This window comes from Panthera tigris, chromosome D4, assembly GCF_018350195.1.
Source record: "Panthera tigris isolate Pti1 chromosome D4, P.tigris_Pti1_mat1.1, whole genome shotgun sequence".
Taxonomy (NCBI): domain Eukaryota; kingdom Metazoa; phylum Chordata; class Mammalia; order Carnivora; family Felidae; genus Panthera; species Panthera tigris.
In genome coordinates, this window is record NC_056672.1 from 44,089,279 (window position 1) to 44,111,144 (window position 21,866).

Below are 21,866 nucleotides of genomic sequence, written 5' to 3' on the forward strand. Positions count from 1 at the left end.
GAGAGTCAAGGGAAACGAAGAAACAGAGGAATAGGTTCTAAACAAAAGGACAAGATAAAACCTCAGAGAAAAACCTTAATGAAAACTGCCAAAGGGATACAAGTTAATAATTTACTAAGCCTCAATATCATTTTCACATAGAAACATAGGACGGCATGGTTTATGATAGGATTGGCAAGTTCCCCTTGCTTCCTTCTAAAATGACATCCCAGTTGGCACTGTACTTACAAATTCACCATTAGAAATTTATTTGTTCGGCTTTTTATTTTACATCTTCTTCATAATAAATTGAGAAGTTTTACACAGTAAATGGATCTAAAGTTATAATGATAGTAAGCAATTTTCTATTGTTTTTGACTTGATATTCATTGTAAAGGAAAAACATTCTAGTAAATTTTCATCAGAGGAAAGTGGAAGAGAGAGATAACAGAGCCAGGAAGTTGTGGGCAACCAAGAGACAACATGGAATATTCAGTTTTTACTTTGTCAGTTTAACTACCTCTTTTTTCATTCTCTCCCACCACACTACTTTCTTCCTTTCTTTTATTACAATCTCTACCTTCTCTTTTATCAATATCTGCAGGTAATCAGGACATAGAGGAAGGATTCCATGTGCACAAAAGCAGTAACTCTCATCCTTGACTCTCATTAAATATTAGACTCAACTGGGGCAGGGAGGGGGGGATATTTTTAAAAGACTCCTGACAATGACCCTTCTCTTTCCCCCTTCCTTTGGGCTTCTTGAGGGCAAGAATCAGTATTTCAGACATTTCCCAGCATGTAACACAGGGCTTGGCATTTGTTTAACACATACATGTGGCAGGAATTAATGAGTTGGTGGCAAATGAAATTACTTAAAGGAGAATGAATCAGGTTATGCTGCAGTAACAAAGAGCTCAAAACTCACAGTGGCTAAAAACAAAGGTTTTTCTTTCTTACTTATGCTACCTGTTCTTTGTGAATTTTGCAATGTCGTGCTCACTCCTGGCTCCAAGCTGGTCACTCTCTGCAACACTGCCAGTTGCCATCGGAGAAAAAAAGATGCATGGCAAATCTTGTACTTGTTTTTAAAGCTTCAGCTTGGAAGGAGCTAACGTATGTTACATAGCTGCTATGAACGACAAGTTTTCATTTATCTCTTCAATCTCCTGACTTTTATCACTATTATTATTCCCATTTTACAGATGAAGAAACCGAGGCTCAGTAAGGTTAAAGCAGCTTGCCCAATATTAAGTGGCTCTCATTTGCCCCATATTGGTTCGAATGCCCAAGTTCTTTCTACTAATCCTCATTTTCTGTGACTGAGATTTTTAGTCCCTGCCTAAGAGTTAGTTGCATTTTTTGTGTTGTGATCATATCCTTAGGTAATTCCTCTGGGTTTTTTCTACTTACTGCCAGCTGGTCTATAATCTAGCATAACTTTCTACTTCCTAAGACCTGTTTTCCTTATTTAAAAATCACAGGTGTAAATACCAAAATAAAATCCACATGTTCTCTGAAAAATGTTCTTTGGCTCTCCACCTCTGGGTTGACTTTGTTTTCCTTTGCATTTGTCTCATTTTTTTGGACATCGGCTCTCCCCTTCCGGTTCAACCATAAAAGCATAAACCATAAAAGCAGGAAAAAGTATCTGTGGGGTTGAGGGATGTGAGTACAGGCTTCTTTGCTTTTGACAGTGGTTTCTGCAATAGCACTTAAAGCAACACACCCAAATTCTTGCTCTTTCTTCTTTTTTTATCTATTTAGGAAATGAGAAATGCTGAATGCCTGTGATTCTTACATTAGGGACAGGAATTTTTCCGGGCTTAAATGCTCAAGAAGCACAAGAATTGAGTTTCTCTTTGCAACACCAGCTCAGCTCGGCCACCAAGGTAGGCACAGTGCTGGGGCAGGGCTTAAGAGGAGGGAGGGAACATGGACTACCGATTCCAACAAGGGACCTGGAGTGTCCTGACAGAAAGCCCTGACTGTTTTCCCAATTCTAGCAGGGACTTCCTGAGTGACCTCCAGGGTGCCCCTCCCTGTCTTAGAGCCACATCAGCAACGAGATAAGGATAAATAATACTGGCAAAAGGAGAGCTGCTGGGGAAGAGGCACAGTCAGGACCGTCCATTCAGGGGGCAAGCAAGGAGCACGTTTACCTGACAGCTCAGAAAAATTGTATTCCTGCTGCCTTCCTTCTTAAGCTACATTCTCTCTTTACTTGTCTCTGGCTCAGAATTTCAATATAAAATAGAGTTTAAAATATTGGGAAAGAAGAGATGTGTGCCTTGAGCCTCATCCGTATTTAGGACAAGCCAGCAGGAACGTGCTACTGTAACGCGGAAGTAAAATAGTTGTTTTATTCAACACGTGAAAGTAAAGGAGTGCATCACAAATCGTTTCCCCAGTTCAAGGGTCTCAAGCTGTTCCGTTCAGCAACACCCCTCCCCCTCCAAATAATGTATATGTGGTGGTGAGTTTGGGGGTACTGATACCATGGAACAGGCTTCCCTGGCCCAACAATGGGACTCAGTTAATAAGTCTGTCTGGGGTTCCTGTTCACCATCTGCCCAACTTAGCCTTTATGGGTAATAATAGTGATAGTTTCTCTTCTGCCCGCCACTCCCTTCTGCTTCTTTCTCAATTTGTTCAAAATCAAGATGGAAGACAGGTGACATACTGAGCCCATTCTCTTTCAAAGTAGTAGACTTGTTTTGTTATCACTTGATTTTTCCGATTTGGATGCTAGCTATCAAATTCCTATTATGAAAGGAAAAGATTTCTTCCTCTTATAGTGTCCTCCCCCCTCACGCCCTGAAGCCCTCATCTCAATGTAACTCTCTCTCCATCCCTTCAATATAGTTGTGTCACCATTTTGAATAAATTAAGTCACACCTCTAGTCAATAATTCATCCTTTGCATTATGCAAGTATAATCATCAGTTGAGCTGTATAGTATACAGATTCACCCCAAACTCTCTGGCGGAACTGTACATTTTCCCTCAGGATTTTCGAACATCTTGGTTGATCTGCCAGTTTCGTGTTTCCCTCTCAGGAGACATCACTCCTGGATCTCCTGCCCAGCCTTCCTTGCCTGATCCTCTAATTAAGAAATGTTTTTTCTTCTCCATTTTCTATCTCTTAAGAGGTTTTCAGCATTATCGTTTAACCCTTCTAGTAGTAAAAACAAAAAGAAAGAAAGAAAGAAAGAAAGAAAGAAAGAAAGAAAGAAAGAAAGAAAAAGAAAGAACCCACTTACTGTATTTTTTTAATTTTAATTTTTAAAGATATTCTTTTTAAGTAATCTCTACACCAAACATGGGCTCAAATTCACAACCCCAAGATCAAGGGTTGCATGCTCCACTGACTGGGCCAGCCAGGCGCCCCTGTAGTTTTAATTTTTAAAAGTTCTATCTTGTCCTTTAACTATTTCTTTCATATATAGTTCTCTGCTTTTAGTCCTAGTCTAGCAGCTTCTCTTCCCTTGCTTAATGTAAGCCTCATGAGGCTATGGACTTTCACTGCTTTGTTCGTTACTTTATGTTCAACACCTAGAACAATGAGTGCCTAGTAGGGGTTCAATAAAATCTTTGAATGAAAGAGAATGTTTCTGTTAGCTTATTGCACATTTTCTTCTTCTTGAAGGTTCGTTTTCCTACAAGTTGCTTTTTGCTGTTTATTCTGGCCTAGTTTTCTAAAATGTCTGGTGTCCTTTGGTGTCTGTTAATAATTAAGAGTCGGTAGAGCATACGACTCTTGATCTCAGGGTTGTCAGTTCGAGCCCCATGTTGGGTGTGGAGATTACTTAAAAATAAAATCTTAAAAAAAATAATTAAGAGTGAGGTACTAAAATGCAATTCAAAGCTCCCATTTGGATGGGACCTGTCAAGAAGAAGGCTTTGCTACGGATGATCAAGTCAGGACTCAACCATTCCATTGTGGGAGACACATGTGTCAATATCTCTACATAACTTCTCTTTGGCTGATCAATTTTCGCGTGGGGGAGTTCTCCAAGCTCCTGTCAGAGGTATTGATTCCTAGCTGCCAGCATTATGGGAGCTGAGCAAGAAAAGCAGTTGGTGGAGCTTCATCATTCAATTTATAGACTTGAAGGTAGCTCACGTTTGACCATGGCTTTGCCCTATGTCCCAGATAATTCTGATTGAGCTTCTTCAGAGAGTCAACCTCCAATCTTCTGCCAAGTAGAGAGGGGCCATCTTCTAGCTACACAGGATGGGGAAGGACGTTTGGAGATGTAATTGCTTCTTTATAAGACTTTCAGTGAGGGTTTCTGTCTTCGGCCCCAGCTTGTATCCTTGCTCAATTAGTTTTCTATTGCTGTTATTAAAAAAAAAAAAAAAGAAACAATACAACCTTAGTGTCTTAACACATTTATTATCTTTACAGTTCTCTAGGTCAGAGGTCCAGGATAGTCTCAGCTACAAATGAAGGTGTCAGCAAGGCAATCTTTCTGGAGGCTCAAGGGGAGAATCTGTTTCCTGCTCATTCAGGTATTGAGAGGATTCTGTTCCATGCAGTTGTGGGACTGAGGTCTTCATTTACTCACTAGCTTTCAGCTGGAGACAGTGTTCAGTCTTCCTTTGTGGTTCATAATGAAGGCTAATAGATCACAGATGTTTTGTGTTTAGCCATTTGGTGTTTATTTCTATTCAATCCACTTTGGTCAGCACTGCAAATCTGCTTGATAGTCCCTCCCTCTCTCCTTTATCACACTCCAGTTTATTTATGTGGCATATTAGTTTCCCCAGGCCGCCAAAACAAATTACCACAAACTTGGTAGCCTAAAAAACAACAGAAACTTACCCTCTTACAGTTCTGGATGCTAGAAGTCTGAAATCAATGCCAAATCAACCTTGACATTCTTTGGTTTAGAGCTGCAACGCTCCATTCTTTGCCTCTTTCTTCATGTGAACTTTGTTCCTGTCTGTCTCTTTATATCCTCTCCCCTCCTTATAAAAACACCAGTCATTGGTTTCAGGACCCACTGTAATCTGTGATGATTTCCTCTCGAAATCTTTAGCTAATATCATTTGCAAAGACCCTATTTCCAAAAACGGTCACGTTCTGAAGTTTCAGGTAGATGTGAATTTGCTGATGGGGTGGGATGTGTAGGTAGTCCAAGTCCGAGAAAACAATAAGCTTTGCCCACATTCTGACTACTCCAGCCTTGCTGGTCTATGACATGAAACTATGGCACTAATTTATATCATCCCCTCATTTAGCCTACTTTAATTATTCTTTCAAGCAAGAGATTAGATTTCTCATGCCTTGTCACTTGTTTTGAGGGAGTATCATTGAGCTCTAGAACATTGTCTATTCGTTTTTTGGAATTCTCACTTAATTTGTCCAAATATCACTATTTTACAGAAATTCTTTATCATTGATAGTTTGGGATAGGGCCATATCCTGTGTTCATTGTAGATGGGATTCCCTTCACTACATAGTTTTGTTTTGTTTTGTTTTGTTTTGTTTTGTTGATTTGGAGGCGTTCAGTGAGGCAAATGTAGACGTACATTCATGCTACTACCTTTACTGAAAGACCACTTTTTTTAAAGGGCTACATAATACCTTATGGGTGGATCACAACCTATGTAACAATTCCCCAATTACCCTGTTGTTGTTTTCCAATTATAGACAGCACTGCAATGGACATTGTTATATACATAACTCAGTGTGGAAAGACCCTGTTGTTTATCTTGAAGTATCTTTCTTACTATTGGGAACTCTGGGAAGTCACACATGCCTTTCTCTAATGAGTGGAATGACAAGGATGTCTTTTCTGCTGATGCTCTTCCCGGGTTATCTCTACTTTTCCGAATAGCCAGTGGCGATTCCACCTTGTAATTAATCCACAGGGAGGACGAATGAATCTCCAGTCTTGTCTTGGCTAAGTCCTTAGCAAAAGTATTAGGGAAGAGTCACTGTCTTCCCTCAAATACTTCCTGTCTTGTCAGTTTTCCATATGAGGCACATACCAGAGTTTAATGCAGAATGTCCTTTAGTAAGAGTAGTTTTCTGGGGCACCTGGGTGGCTCAGTCGGTTAAGCATACAACTTCGGCTCAGGTCATAATTTTGCGTTTCATGATTTCAAGCCCCGCATCGGGCTCTGTGCTGACAGCTCAGAGCCTGGGGTCTGCTTCGGATTCTGTGTCTCCCCCCTCTCTGCCCCTCCCCTGCTTTTGCTTTCTCTCTGTCTCTCAAAAAATGAATAAATGTTAAAAAAAAAAATTTTTTTAAAAAGAACAATTTTCTTGTCCCTTACACACAACAGTCCATGAAGATTTAGGATCGATGGTTAAAGGCCAGACTGGTTATTAAAATACTGAAATATTTCTATACCACTTGGTAAATTTTATTATAGCAATAGCGATAGGCATTTATTTAAACTATAATATATTTTAGTTACAAACTATTTACTATAAACTATTATATACACTCACTAGTTCTAGTGAAATATTGTAGAATATCTCAACAACTCTTGATAAATGGCCACCCATTGTAACAACATCTGAGAAATAATGATAGCTCTATAACCAATTGGCCAAAGTCCAGGAAACAGTGCAGATAGATTGTGTGTTCTTTTTAAAACTGTCTGTGATTTGGGGGAATGACCAGTTTATCTTCATCCTGGAATTATAGTTGCTATTGCATCTAAATAGTGTTTTTTATTTGTCTTTTATAGTTACCATGTTGCAATTCTTGTGAAAGTGTATACGTTAATGTTTTGAAATGTAAGGATTTATCACAAAATGTTGAATAGAAATACCTAGAATGAAGGGACAACAAAGTTTGGATTTGTTTCTCAATATTTCTTTTAAATACAATGAATAGGTTATGATTTAAACAAAAGAAATTTGTGGTCCTCATTAAGGAAAAAAATTTTTAAGTATCAAGAGTGGGAGCGCCTGGGTGGCTCAGTCAGTTAAGTGTTTGACTTTGGCTCAAGTCATGATCTCATGGTTTGTGAGTTCAAACCCCACATTGGGCTCTCTGCTGTCAGCACAGGACTTGCTTTGGATCCTCTGTCCTATCTGTCTGTCCCTTCCCTGTTCACGCTATCTCTTTCTCTCTAAAAAATAAACATTAAAAAAAATTTTTTAAGTAAATATCAAGAGTGAGTGCAATAGTGAAAATTCAGAAGTTCAATAAAAATTCAATAAAATTTTCAAAAGTTTGAAAAGTCAAATTCTTGACAAAGTAAATGAAGTCACTTGAAAATCCTAAAAAATAATAGACATTTTTAGGCATGAATATCTAATAGAACTGTGAAAAAAGAATAACATCAATATAGATACGTAATTATAATCTGTATCTGTAGTCCTGGCTTGCTAAAAACATGTGTACTGACAAGAGGAAACTACTTTTTGGAAAACATAAATCAAGACAGTAAAATTTCAATCATTATTGATGATGTTTCAGTTGCTCTATGTAAATATAGAGTAATTTCCTCTAAATGAAAAATTCAGTACTTTGAAGAAAATTGGAAACATTTTTTCTTTTCAATATTGATGTAATAAGCTGACATAAATATGTCATAAAGAGCTGACATAAATAAGATCTGAAATGCTATGAAAGTTTTTGTTGGTGGTGCCAGAGAGAAATGAAATATGTTGACATAAAAAACTCTACTGAACTTTATACATATGTCCTAGTATAATGTTAGGAAGAAAATATGGAGTTTTAACCATAGTTGAAATTTTTTTCTGAATATTTTAATTTGGTATTAATAACCATATTCAATAATTTCTGGATGATGCAATTAAAGATATAAAATATATATTCCCAATAACTTTTTATATACTACTATTCATCAAATATACATCAGAGAGAATTACTCAATATTTTAGAAGAGATGGGAAGTAAAATAATGAAAATTAGAAAGATATTTGAACCCCAATTGGCAGCTTTGGAAATTATGCCATTATTAGAAATTATGAAAGAGGGTGGTTAAATATTTGAGAAATGAAAAAATTCATTTTGAAATGAATTGGAAAATTAGGGCTTTTAAAATGTCTTTACTGAGATGTAATGCACATACCATTAAATTTATATTTTTTAAATGTACAATTCAATTGTTTTTAGTGAAGAAGAAATATTATTTAGTGAAGAAGAAATGATATCGTCAATGAATGGTGTTCTAAAACATCTGATGTGTAAAAATAAGGAAGCGTGGGTCCTTCAATAGTGTTCTTTTTCAATATTGTTTTGGCTATTCTGGGTCCTGTGCATTTCCATATGAATTGTAGGACCAGCTCATTTATTTCTGCAAGGAAGTCACCTAGGATTTTGATAGGGATTGTGTTGAATCTGTAGATCAATTTGGGAAATATTGCTCTATATTAAGTCCTTCAATTCATGAATATGGGAATTCTTTCCATTTATTTAGGTCTCTTTCTTTCAACATTGTTTTGTAGCTTTTCAGAGTACTGTTTTATATCTCTTTAAAATTTAATCATAAGTATTTCATTTTTTTTTCAAAGATATTATGAATGGACTTATATTCTTTTTTTTTTTAGTTTATTTATTTATTTTTGAGAGAGAGAGAGCATTGAGCAGAGGAATGGCAGAGAGAGAGTCAGAGAGAATCCCAAGCAGGCTCTGAGCTGTCAGCATGGAGCCCACCGCGAGGCTCGAACTCACGAAAACAAGAGATCATGACCTGAGGAGAAGTCAAGAGTTGGACACTTAACTGAGTGAACCACGTAGGTGCCCCTGGAATTGTTTTCTTAATTTTATGTTGGGATTATTCATCACTAGTGTATAGAAATACAATTAATTTTTGTATATTATCTTATATCCAGCAACCTTGATGAACTTGTTTATTGGTTCTAACAGTCTCTTGGCAGATTCCTTAGGGATAGCCTGTATACAATATCATATCACTTGTAAATAGAGAGTCTCACTTCCTCCTTTCCTATAAAGATGACTTTTATTTCATTTTTTCTTAATTGCCTTGATTAGAACCTCCAGTACCATGTTGAATAGAAGTGACAAAAGCTGGATTTTCCTGTTCTCGGGGAAAGTGTTCAATCTTTAAATATATGCTGGCTGGGGATTTCTCATGGATGGCCTTTATCAGGTTGAGAAAGTTCTGTTCTATTTTAGTTTATTGAATGTTTTTATCATGAAGAGGTGCTGGATTTTGTCAAATGCTTTTCCTGCATCAATTAAGATGATCATGTGGTCATTGTACTTTATTGTATTGATATGGTATATTCTATTAATTATTTTTAGATGTTTGGAGACTTAGTTTTAATAAATGATGTCAGTACTTTCTTGAACTTTATAAGAAAGAAAATGGGGCACCTGGGTGGCTCAGTGATTTAAGTGTCCGACTTCAGCTCAGGTCATGCTTTCACAGCTTATGTGTTCGAGCCCCATGTAAGGGCTCTGTGCTGATAGCTCAGAGCCTGGAGCCTGCCTTGGATTCTGTGTCACCTACTCTCTCTCTCTCTCTGCCCCTCCCCTGCCTGTGCATGTTCTCTCTCTCTCTCTCTCTCTCTCTCTCTCTCTCTCTGTCAAAAATAAATAAACATTAAAAAAATTTATAAGAAAGAAATGTTTCAATTATTAAAACTGGCATTAATTTGGCAAACTATCACAGTGATTGAAAACATACATATTATTCTTAACATCTGTCAACACAGTGTAATAAAGGGGCGTAATGCTGTCGATAATGGAATAGCATTTCATGAAAGCCCACCTACATTTCATGGAAAATATTGACAAGTCGTGACTTTGTCATTCATCATATTGACTTACCTTCTTTGGCTGTACATTTAATAAAGATGCTTGTGTTTTACATTCAGATTGTTAGTAAAATAATTGAATAAGGTAATACCATTGACTGATATTCCCTGTGCTTTTCTCCTAAAGACTGTTGTCCAAGTTTACATGAATCTATTAATCAATTCTTTAATGTTGGCCATTCCTCTAATAAGAAATCTACCTAATAATGTAATCATGCAGAACACATAACTTCATCTTACTCAAAAATACATTTTAGAAAACTTATTTAACGGGGCGCCTGGGTGGCTCAGTCGGTGGGTTGAGTGTCCGACTTCAGCTCAGGTCATGATCTCACAGTCTGTGAGTTAGAGCCCTGCGTCAGGCTCTGTGCTGACAGCTCAGAGCCTGGAGCCTGCTCAGATTCTGTGTCTCCCTCTCTCTCTGCCCCTCCCCTGCTCATGCTCTGTCTCTCTCTGTCTCAAAAAAAAAAAAAAAAAAAAAAGGAATATATGGCTAAGTCCATTGCACTGTGCCCTATGAGGACCAGTACTGTGTTACTGTGTTATTCCCAAACCCTTGAACAGTGTCTGGCACCCAGAAAGCTCTTGATAAACACACGTTACATGAGTGAGTGATTTCAATCTCTTGTACTAAGCTGGTAAGGAATCAAAAGAGGAAAAGCAGTTAGGTTACCATGATTAGTTCTTGGTGAACCAATGCCTTCACATGCAACCCAATTATAAACTTGGTAAATTTTTTTCCCACTGTTAGGTCCAGGTATTGTGTAGCCTGAAACTCAAACACTTTTATGGACCTGAGAAAAATATAAACTTAGTCATAGGACCCTAGAAGAAGCCTAGCAATTGTGAGTCCCTGAGACTTAAGGTTTATTAGCTTACCAGTAAATTGTCTTATCTAAAATGTCACTATAGATAGAGGCTTGTATAATGAATGAATGAATGAATGAATGAATGAAAAATTTTTGTCCTCCCATAAATTAAATCAAAAGTTTTCCATTTCTTCATTTCACCCTGGCTTTGATTACTAAACTAGATGAAATTAGAAAGGGCAGGCTACTTATAAAATTTTAGGATAATTTAGGCTAAAGTATATTATTTAATTTTATTTTTAAATTTAATTATCTGGAAAAATCATAGCAAGATATAAAATCCTGAAATTTAAAGTCTTAAGGACTTTGGTAGAGCATGGTGTGAAGACTGGGCATGCCATGGAAAGAACACACAGATCAGGAATGGCTTGACTTGAGCCATTAACTGGATATATTACCCCTGAGTAGGTCCCTCACCCTCTGCAGCTTCAGTTTTCTCACCTGCAAAATAAAGGCTCTGGATGAGATAAACTGAGGTTTCTTCTGTTCTGAATTTTGATGCCTCTTTCCAAATAGAATGGAATGAAAATCCATTTCTGTAAACATAACATCAGATGTCAAAACAGATCCTGAAAGAGAAATACAGGGGAAAATGCTAATTTTACATGATGTTTTCTGTCTCACTTGAGATTTTGCTTTATAAATCAAAACAAACAAACAAACAAAAAACAGAAAATGGACTCATTTGGATTCTGTCCTCTTTTGGAAACAGTCTTGCTGTTCTGACCCTTGAATTTTATAATCCAAATGGGACCATTTATAATCTCAGGAATTTAAATCTGTTAACTGGTGTATCTTTATGGTGACAAGGAACAAAAGGAAGGTTGTAGGTTTGAAATGTATGTAAGAATTTGGCTCCTTCCATGTATCCCAACACAGCAACATCATTTAGCCTTTTGTTAGTCCAGGAAACTGTTTCCTAGTTTTGTTGTTCAATATGAGATTTTATTTTGCTTTCCTCACATCCTGTAGGGTGAACCAATATGTTAGAAGAAAACAGTGCAACAGTGGATTCTATTAGAAAGAACAAAGGGGAGAGAAGCCTAGTACCTTTAGGAGGGGGGATAAAATGAATGGCTCAAGTAGACTAGTGGCTGCAACCAAATCTAAATATAAAAGGGTTACTATGACTACAAAGGTGGCATATTTGAATAAAAATGGATATGAGAGTGTTTTAAATGGTAATTGTATTTGGAGGAAATCTGCCATTTCAAACTGCAGACAGTGTCCCCACCTCATCTCATGCTTTATGGCTACTGAATGGCATCTGCTTTATTTTATTTATTTATTTATTTTTTGTTTTATTTATTTTTGAGACAGAGAGAGACAGAGCATGAACGGGGGAGGGTCAGAGAGAGGGAGACACAGAATCTGAAACAGGCTCCAGGCTCTGAGCTGTCAGCACAGAGCCCGACGCGGGACTCGAACTCACGGACCGCGAGATCATGACCTGAGCCGAAGTCGGCCGCTTAACCGACTGAGCCACCCAGGCGCCCCGGCATCTGCTTTAAACAAACAAACAAACAAACAAACAAACAAACAGATTGTCCTGTGACATTGCAAAGTCCTTTGAGTTCCCTTGTGTAAGGGCTCCTTTACACCAGTGCAAACCTTGTGACTCTGCTTCTTCATTTGTTTTGAGTCAGGGCCTCAGAACAGCATGACCCCCTGAAAAATCCTTAGGTGTAGTCATCCCTTCTGAATGGTTATGACTTCCAGTCAATTCAGAGAGCATTTATAGAGCAAATTGTAAATAGAAGGAAATATGAGGGAAACACAGGTAGATACATTTGGGTTCTGCCCCCTAAGGACTCCCTATAGATGGGGGATTATACTGAGTAATCTTTGTGGGTTCTTTTTAGATCTTGTTCACACTCCTAGAAGAAATAGTTACTATTTTCTTTATAGTTAAGTATAGATTGTGCTGGAATGTGCCCGAAATAAAACGACCATGATAGTGTCAGCATTACCAGATTAGACGATGTTTGTGAAACTACTGCAGTATTCTCTCTCATCTTTGGTAAATTTGAAGGACATTCATGCAGTCTGTTTTTAAAAGGCATGTGAGTAATGAAATTAGAACTCCCATGAAAGAAATAGATGACATTTACATAAAGAGCGTTTGACCATAAAACTCACTGTCTTAGAATAATGATTAACAACTCTAAGAACAAGAGTTTTCTGATACAATGTGGGAAGTGAACATTTCAAGATTATTTAAGAAGGTTTTTCTATTGTTAAAAACCAAAATTCAACTGAGTAAAATTTCTTGATCTTACAGGCTTTATGCAACAATTCATGAATTGGACAGCATCCCATCTAGCAATAGAAAGACTTATAGACAGAAGAGGGCAGGATGAGGAAGTTATAAAAGCAAAAAGCAGATGGTTTCAGGCAAGGTCACCTTCCTTTGTGGGATGGCAAGGATCTATCAGGCAGAGCACCTTACTAGTGCTGATCAGGTAATTCCAGATTGACTGGTAGAAGTTTCCACTCCTGGAAGAGGTTGGAGCTATAATTAAGTTAGGTGTTAAGTCTTGGCTTGGTGATACGGCTTAGCACAAGTGACTCCATTTGGGGCATTTTGTCTTTTTTTTTTTTAACACTATCCAGCCCACAATGAGGGCTTATTGACCTCCAAAGACTGCAGCATCTGAGTTTTACTTCTGGTTCAGCCATGATCACTAGTTATATATTTGCAAATAAATTAGTTAAGGAGTATACTCTTCCCATTTTTTTTTTTTTTTGTTCTTCTGTCACTTACTTTCTAATTATATACATGTATTATTATTATTTTTTTTAATGACCACAGGAGTTATATGAGGGATAGAATGATTGGCTCCTGTTTTGTTTCCTTCTTTATATCTCCCTATCTTAAAAAACAAATCTATTGGGGCACCTGGGTGGCTCAGTCGGTTAAGGGTCTGAATCTTGGTTTCGGCTCAGGTCATGGACTCATGGTTTCCTGAGTTCAAGCCCCGCATCAGGCTCTGCACTGGCAGCATGGAGCCTGCCTGGGTTCCTCTCTCTTTCCTTCTCTGCCCCTCCCCCATTCACGCTGTCTCTGTTTCCCTCAAAAATAAACAAATAAAAGCAAAAAAAAAAAAAAACCCTCAACTATAAATTTTAAAATGACACGAAACCCTGTGGGATTTTTCTATTACATAGGAACCAATTAAATGCTCTGAGATGGAACAGAATACAAAGACAAACTTTAAAATTGTAAGGAATTTGATAACATTTACCTGGCAAAAAGCTATTTTCTCAGCACACTAATCAACAGCCTCCAAAACATTCCACACTTTGGGCAACTCCGATTTTATTTATGTCCCTGGGGCATGAAAACAAGACTGCCAACTGGAACTATAGGAAATAGAAGAAATTTAGCCCTGAGTGAGTAAGGAAGGCCTGAATTGCAGATATGAGGTTCCAGGTAGAAGGTAAAGTTGGCTTAGATACCCCAACACAGCGTCGTCCCCCTCCTCCGGCAGCCCTTTGCAGCTGGGCAAAGCACAGTCTCAGGAGAGCAGGTACCACACACAGGGAGCTTGGATATCCAAAGCAGGACCTCAGTGCGTGGTGGGACACAGAAAGTTCATATATGTAGGTATTTTATTTAATCTATTAATAAAGATTAATTTGTTTATAAAGATTGATCTGTTTATAAAGACCAGGTGTTTTTAAAAATCTGTATAAATAGGAAAGAAAAACAGAACTATTTTGAGAACTTGAACTGATCAGCCTTAAGGGTCATACGTGGGTGGAAATGGGATCCAACAGTATGTTAGGATTACACACATGCATACTGAAGTAGAAAGAAGGTGTACTCATGTGTCCCAAGATAATAAAACATCCTAATATTTGAAAGGGGAGTGTTAATTCAGATAGTGAATCCTGTAAAGTAGCTGGCTATAAGAAAAACCATGACAAAATTCAGAGCTCTATTTTATAAAACCAGTAACCTGTTAGCAAACAAAATGGACAATGAGATCTTACGACAATAATAATTTTTTGAGCCGCATAATAACCAATGTTAAGGGTAACCTTAACAAGCAATGTGTGAGGCCCACAGGAAGAAATGGAGAAAACTTGTAGAATACTTGGCTAAATAGGTATTTACAATATTTACCACATTTTTCTTCTTTTAAATTCAGAAATAAAATATGGTTATTGGGAACATTCCTAACAACCAAAATTTGGGGAAATTCTTGACCATGATCTCTCCATTTTTTTTTTCCTCATATTTTTTCTTCTCTCCTTCTGGAAATCCAATTACAGTTCCATTTGTTGTTGTTGTTGTTGTTGTTGTTGTTGTTAATTATGTGTGTCTTATACTCTTCTAAATTTTTAATCCTTTTTTTTTTTCTTATTTCTTCACTCTAGATATTTCCTAGCAACCTGTCTCCACCTCGCTAATCCTCTTTATTGCTATATCTAATTGGCTGGCAAACCTGAGTTTCAAGTATTGGGCTTTTTTGCCCTAGAATTTCCATTTGAGCCTTTTTATAGATTATAATTTTATGATGAAATTCTTCATTTTTTCATCAGTTCTGTCTAACATATTAGTCATTGCTATTTTAACATTTTTGACAATTCCAATATAAGAACCACCTGTAGTTCTGCTTCTGTTATTTAATTTTTGTCTTCATTTCAAGTCATAGTGTGCTGCCTCTTGGCATGTGTAATAATTTTGCTTGAATGCCAAACACCATTTATTACTATATAGCTTCCAGACAATTTTATCTCTTTCCAGAAAGTGTTCACCATTTTCTTTCCTATTTAGGCACTGAGCTATGCAGTTTTAGTAAGTCCCTCTCTACCTATATTCTCCTCTGCTCTTAAGCTATATTTAGCCCTCCAGGGCTTCCAACTAAGAGTCTGATGTGTTCTCTGGGCCTTTCTTTCTAGAAGGTCCTGTCCTGAACTCTAATCCCTGCTTTTAACTAAAAATTGGTTCTGTTTTCCAGAGGTTTTCTACTTAGCTTCATAGCCTCTTGCACTGTGTAGTTTCAGAATTTGGAAGCTGGTTAAAGTAAGAAACCAGGCACATGCCAGGCTTGCTTCTCTGTACCCACTCCCCTCCCATGACACACTCTGTCTTGTTTTATGATGTCTCAAAATTTGACTCTCTGGCCCCCAACCACCAAAATCTTTTTTTTTTTTTAATGTTTTTTATTCTTTTTTTTTTTTTTTTTTGAGATAGAGAGGCAGAACGTGAGTGGGGGAGGGGCAGAGAAAGAGAGGGAGGCACAGAATCCAAAGCAGGCTCCAGGTTCTGAGCTGTCAGTGCAGAGCCCGATATGGGGCTCGAACCCACAAACTGCGAGATCATGACCTGAGCCGAGGCCGGACACTTAACCGACTGAGGCATCCAGGTGCTCCCAAACCACCAATATCTTTATTGCTTCCTCTGTTGGCCCTCAGCAGCCGTCTGTGTGTGCAAAGCCTAAGTTCTCAGCCTCTTGTGTAGCTCCAAATGGATAAATACCCTCAGAGAAACAGCAGTTGCAAATGCTCAATTCACCTGTCCATTGTTGCTCTCTCTCTAAAATCTTGGTCTCCCTAATTCTGGTTGCTTTAGCAATCCTTTAATGGCAATGCACGTGTTTGTTGTTTGTTTCTTTTGTGCTAATTGTTCTCAGTGGGAATGTTGGTATGCTCTAAGCCTTTCTATCATACCCATCAATATTCTTGTTCAGACTTACTTGGTCACATCCCGCACGGTAAAAGGTAATTTAAAAAGTCCTGAGTGACAATATGCCCAACTGAAAATCAGAATTCCATCCTTAGGGAAGTTAGGAAGAATGGGCGTCAGGATAAGCAACTAATGCCGTGTTCCAAAGTAGATAGTGGAAGTCGGTTATAGTTCTGGGATGGGATGGAGGGAGTGGTCTTCTTACATGGGGGACTATGGTTAGTCAGAACGCACCTGTGCCAGAATCTGATTGTTTTTATGGCCTTCTTACTAAAGTACTGTCAACATTTAGACATTAGGCATCTCTTTCTAATTGTAGCAGCAGTTCCTGTCTGTGGAATAAAAAAAATGAGTCCTCTGTTTGGAAGGATCTTGCAAATGATATCTAAGTTTCCAATAGAAAAGATGAAGCATAACTGTGATGAACACCGGAAACATCACGTCTGAAAACTGTTTTCTCATTATGTCAGATACACAGTTGGAAAATGTGGTCCTGAAATTTGGTGAAAAGAAAACTCAGAGAATTCTAAAAGATCGTCCTTTAGACCAATTGGTCTGCAATTTGAGGGTTAATAAAAAATGTTCATTCTTTTTCAAGGTAGGATAGAATATAGATTTTGTCTAATGTGAGAGAACTTCCCCATTAAGTTAATCACTGCAAACATTGGGTCCTAACACACAGAAGACATCTAAATTTTGAGGGTAAGAGCTCTCTTGGCACCCATTTCAATTTTATGGGAATAATCAGACGGTTACGAGCAAAAAGCAGTAACTGGAAGGGTCCTGGGATTCTCCTGCAAGTTCTGAAAAAGGCACTTAATATTTCTAACTCTGATTTTTTCCTTTTCCAATCTGTTACAGAAAATAAAATATGGCCTCTGAGGATATATTGGTTATACTAATGAAATAATAACTGGAAGGAGGCTTAGTTCATTGGATGGCCCTGGGCCAATTTCCTTAAACGGTGTTCTTGCCTAATTACTAGCTCACTTAAAATTCAGCACTTTATTAATTTCTTGTTGGCATCATTTGGACCGTTTGATTCTCTGCTCTCTCCTTCCCCCACATTTTAATCTTTCTAGACACTAATCCCTTTAGTTCTTAATCTAGTAGAATCAGATATGTGCTGTGGGACCTATCCTTAGAAAAATGCATCTATGCACAAAACCCACAGACTTTTGCCTGAAGTTTCAGGAGACTAACAGATTCTGTGGAGCCCATGCAAAGACTAATTTTTATCTTCTAAATTAAAGGAAATATAACACATTTAAATTTTTCTAATATGTGTTTATCAGATTTTGAACATTTTGTAAACAATTAGGTTCTTTTGTATCCCGCTTTTGGACATCTTGCTTTTCAACATCTCAAGTCCGTAAGATCATACTGGATTATAAAACATAAAAACTATACATAACAATTGTAGCCCATGTAATGGGCAATAGAGTACAAGGAGTACCAAAGACTTCCATGTTGGGACACATCGGTGTTATTGTCCAGGTATTTTTTGCTCTGTGTTTTTTTACCTTAATCAGAATTTTTTGTTTTCTAATGGCCCTGACGACTGCCCCCCCACCAACACCTTATATGGTATTTGACAAGCAGTCACTGAAATCAGAAGGAATATTCTGGTCTTTTTTTAGTCCCTCACGTACTTACTTTCCTACTACTACTAGGAGCTTCTTATATATGCTTCTCTCTCTGCCTTTCTTTCCCTCTTTGCATATTTAAATCCTCCTTATTCTCACCTGGTTGATGAGTGGCTTCCCTCCATATGGTTATTCGGGGACCCAGGCTTTTTCCATCTTACGGTTCTCTAGGACCTCAGAATTCTCTGCTTCCACTAAGGAGAAGAGAGGATAGAGAAAGCACCCGCTTAAAATCACCTTAACCTAGAAGTGACATATATCACTTGCAAACATTCTCAGATGATAAGAACTGCTCCCAGGGTCCCACCTAAGGCAAGGGGGTCTGGGGAAGTATAACTTCTTTGTAGGAACACCTCAATGCTAAAAGATGGAGCATTTTTTAAATGTTTATTTATTTTTGAGAGAGAGAGAGAGGGAGGGGGGAATGCGGGAGGGGAAGAGAGAGAGGGAGACAGAGTCTGAAGTAGACTTTATTAATTTCTTCTCCAGACTGTCCGCACAGAGCCTGACACAGGGCTTGAACCCACAAACCACGAGATCATGACCTGAGCCGAAGTCAGACACTTAACCAACTGAGCCAACCAGGCGCCCCATGAGGAAGCATGAATTTTTGGTGGCATCTACCTCTCTCTGCCCCACTACGGTGTACCACTGGAATCAAGCATAATGGCAAGCCCATAGTAGGCACTCAATAAATATTTGCAGAACAAATGCAGTTGTTTGAGGTAGCTTGTGATGAGTAGTAATAGAACAATTTCACATCTGGTGTCCAGGATTTGGAGGAACAGGAGCTCCGTTATGGTGGAGATGCCCAATTTACATAGTCTCGAAATAATAATCCAGGAGAGACTGTGCTTTCTCAGCCTTAATACATCAGAGTGCACTCAGATGGGTAGCATCAGTCTTACATCTGTGTTTCAGTCTGCAGGTATGTATCATTCCACAGATGCAGCAATAGAAATAGAAGAAGCAACTAGGGTGAATTATGCCAGAACCAAACTAGAATTGTTTTTATCTTGGCCATTTCAAACTGTATTATGAGTTAATTGCCCAAAAGAGGCAAAAATAAGTTCACTATGAGAACAGACAAATAACCAATCAAAAGTGGGTTGAATTTAGGCTAACTGATCCTTAGGTAAAGATCTTTTTTTTTTTAATTTTTTTTAATGTTTATTTATTTTTGAGAGACAGAGAGAGACAGCATGAGCGGGAGAGGGCAGAGAGAGAGAGGGAGACCCAGAATATGAAGCAGGCTCCAGGCTCTGAGCTGTCAGCCCAGAGCCCCATGTGGGGCTTGAACTCACGAGCCATGAGATCATGACCTGAGCTGAAGTCGGACGCTCAACCGACTGAGCCACCCAGGCGCCCCTAGGTAAAGATCTTTGAGCAAACTGTTCCCATTGGATGAATATATATAAATATAAAATATATATATATACATATATATATATAATGTATATATATTCATCATATATATTCATTTTATATATTTGTATTCATTTTATATATTTTCATGTTGTCAATTTTTATAATGGCCATATGAAGGATTATACATATGGAATCAGGCATATATAGAATACATCAGGAAACTCTAATTACATTGTATCCATGTGTAAAATAACCCTTTTGCTCATTTCACATTGTAACTAAGACTTAATTATCAAATATAAGAGATTGATTATATAACAAATGAAATTATGTTTCCACCAAATCTCTAAATTTTAACCTTATATCCGTAAACATGCACCTTTAATAGGGAGTTTACAAGATTAACAGAGACATTCAAATGACCATGAAAAAAGGGCAAATACCTATCTGTACTATTTTTTAAAAAATATTAGCTTTATTACCATATTTTCTTGATTCTAAAATGCACATTTTCATTTATCTTGGCATTTCTGAAATGGAAATATGGCTTACATTCAACATGCACGTTTAAGTATTGTCTCTTTGTTTTCCTTCCCCTCTGCTTTCCTCCGCCCCCCTCCCCCAAAGCAAACAAACAAGCTGAAAGCTCTTATTAAATTGTTGTCTTATTCTCAAGGGGATAGGATGATATTTTCTAGTTCTTCACTCCTGTCCCCTAGAGATACTCCTTCTGCTTATTATCTATATGAAGAGAAGTCATCTACTTAAAATTTCCTATTGAGGGTTAAGCATCCTTCCTTAGAGGATTCTATGAACTCTGGAATCACCCATCTATAAGACATGTCTAGACTATTTCTGTCAGCCAACGCCCGCCCTTTCCTCTGCCAGCCGAGTCACATCTGAACAATTTCCACATGTGCATGTCCTTTTGCTGTCCAACTGTCCTCACTGTCCTTCTTGATAGTAATAAGGGATTAATTTTTAACGATCCCAGCCTGTTTTTTATGATGGTTGGTATTAATCTTCTTCTATGTACCATTGTCTTATGATTCGATTACAAACAGAAGTGCAGGCACTTTGTTTGGTAGATGGCTTTATTTAATCTCCACAAAGCAGAATATGAATTAAATATTTAAAAAAAATAGGAAATGAAGTTGTTTTCCTAGAATTCTTAGTGTAAATTCATGAATTGGAGGGGCTTATATCTAGATTCACATGGAGGCTGGGAAAATCATGTCTTATCCCTGCATTTAATCTCCACCTCCCAAGTTTTAAAAACCAGATAAGATCTGGTTGAAGTGTACAGATTGAACAGATGTAAGGAGTTTTAAAAGTGATCAGGTGTCATAAAAGGACACATTGCCCGAGGGGGTGGGTATGTTGGTAGGTAACCCAGCCCAGCTGCTAGGCTGATGGTTGGAGGGGATTTAGGGGAGGCTTAAAAAGGAGGGTGTATTGCTCAGGACCAGAGAAGTCCTGGCTCTACACCAACATTCTATTTGCAGTCGAGGTGGGGTAATTTTAACAAAGTCAACAAGTTTTCTTCCAGATCACGGGTGGACCTTCAGCAGCCCTTTCCTCCACCAGCTAGTCCCCACCTTGCATGCTATCCTCTCCCCATGCTCTTTTCCTTACCCTTTCTTTTCATCTTCAACTCTTTTCTCACTTTTTTGGGTCTCTACACAAGAAGAACTGAAATGTGACTTTCTCAGTTAAGCTCATATTGTAGAGATCATACTGTCTTCATGTACCTGAAACTCACAGGATGGGAGGGTTTGCATAGTTCTTGCTCTGCTGTGCCACTTTTCTTTTTTCTTTTCTTTTCTTTTCTTTTCTTTTCTTTTCTTTTCTTTTCTTTTTTTAGTTAACATATAGTGCAATACTGGTTTCAGGAGCAGAATTCAGTGATTTGTCACTTACATAAAACACCCAGTGCTCATCACAGCAAGTGCCCACCTTAATACCCATCTAGCCCACCCCCCACTCACCTTCCTCTATCAACCCTCAGTTTGTTCTCTAATTTTTAAATGTTTTATTTATTTTTGAGAGAGCACAGTGGGGAAGGGGCAGTGAGAGGAGGACAGAGGATCTGAAGCAGGCTCTGTGCGGACAGCAGCAAGCCTGATGTGGAGTTCAAACTCCTGAACCACGAGATCGTGACCGGAAGCTGAAGCTGGATGCTCAACCGACTGAGCCACCCAGATGCCCCTCCTTAATCTCTTATGATTTGTTTCCCTCTCTTGTCTTTCCCCTCCTCTTCCCATATGTTCATCTGTTTTGCTTCTTAAATTCCACCTACGAGTGAAATCATATGGTATTTGTCTTTCTCTAATTGACTCACCTCACTTAGCATAATACATTCTAGCTCCATCCACGTCATTCCAAATGGCAACATCTCATTTTTTTTTGATGGCTGAGTAATATTCCAGTGTGTGTGTGTGTGTGTGTATTACATCTTCTTTATCCATTCATTAGTCAGTGACATTTGGGCTTTCTCCAATAGTTAGGCTATTGTTAATAATGCACTATAAACATT

The 21,866-nt window shown here is 38.0% G+C and overlaps 1 long non-coding RNA gene across 2 annotated transcripts in view; it reads left to right on the forward strand.

Moving 5' to 3' along the window:
• LOC122233078 overlaps positions 1-21,866 on the forward strand; it is a 53,962-nt gene that overhangs the window by 3,995 nt on the left and 28,101 nt on the right. For both annotated transcript variants that reach the window (XR_006210525.1, XR_006210524.1), the window contains exons 2-3: positions 1,747-1,871; positions 4,389-4,492. This is a non-coding gene — a long non-coding RNA (uncharacterized LOC122233078). The remainder of the gene's footprint in view (positions 1-1,746; positions 1,872-4,388; positions 4,493-21,866) is intronic.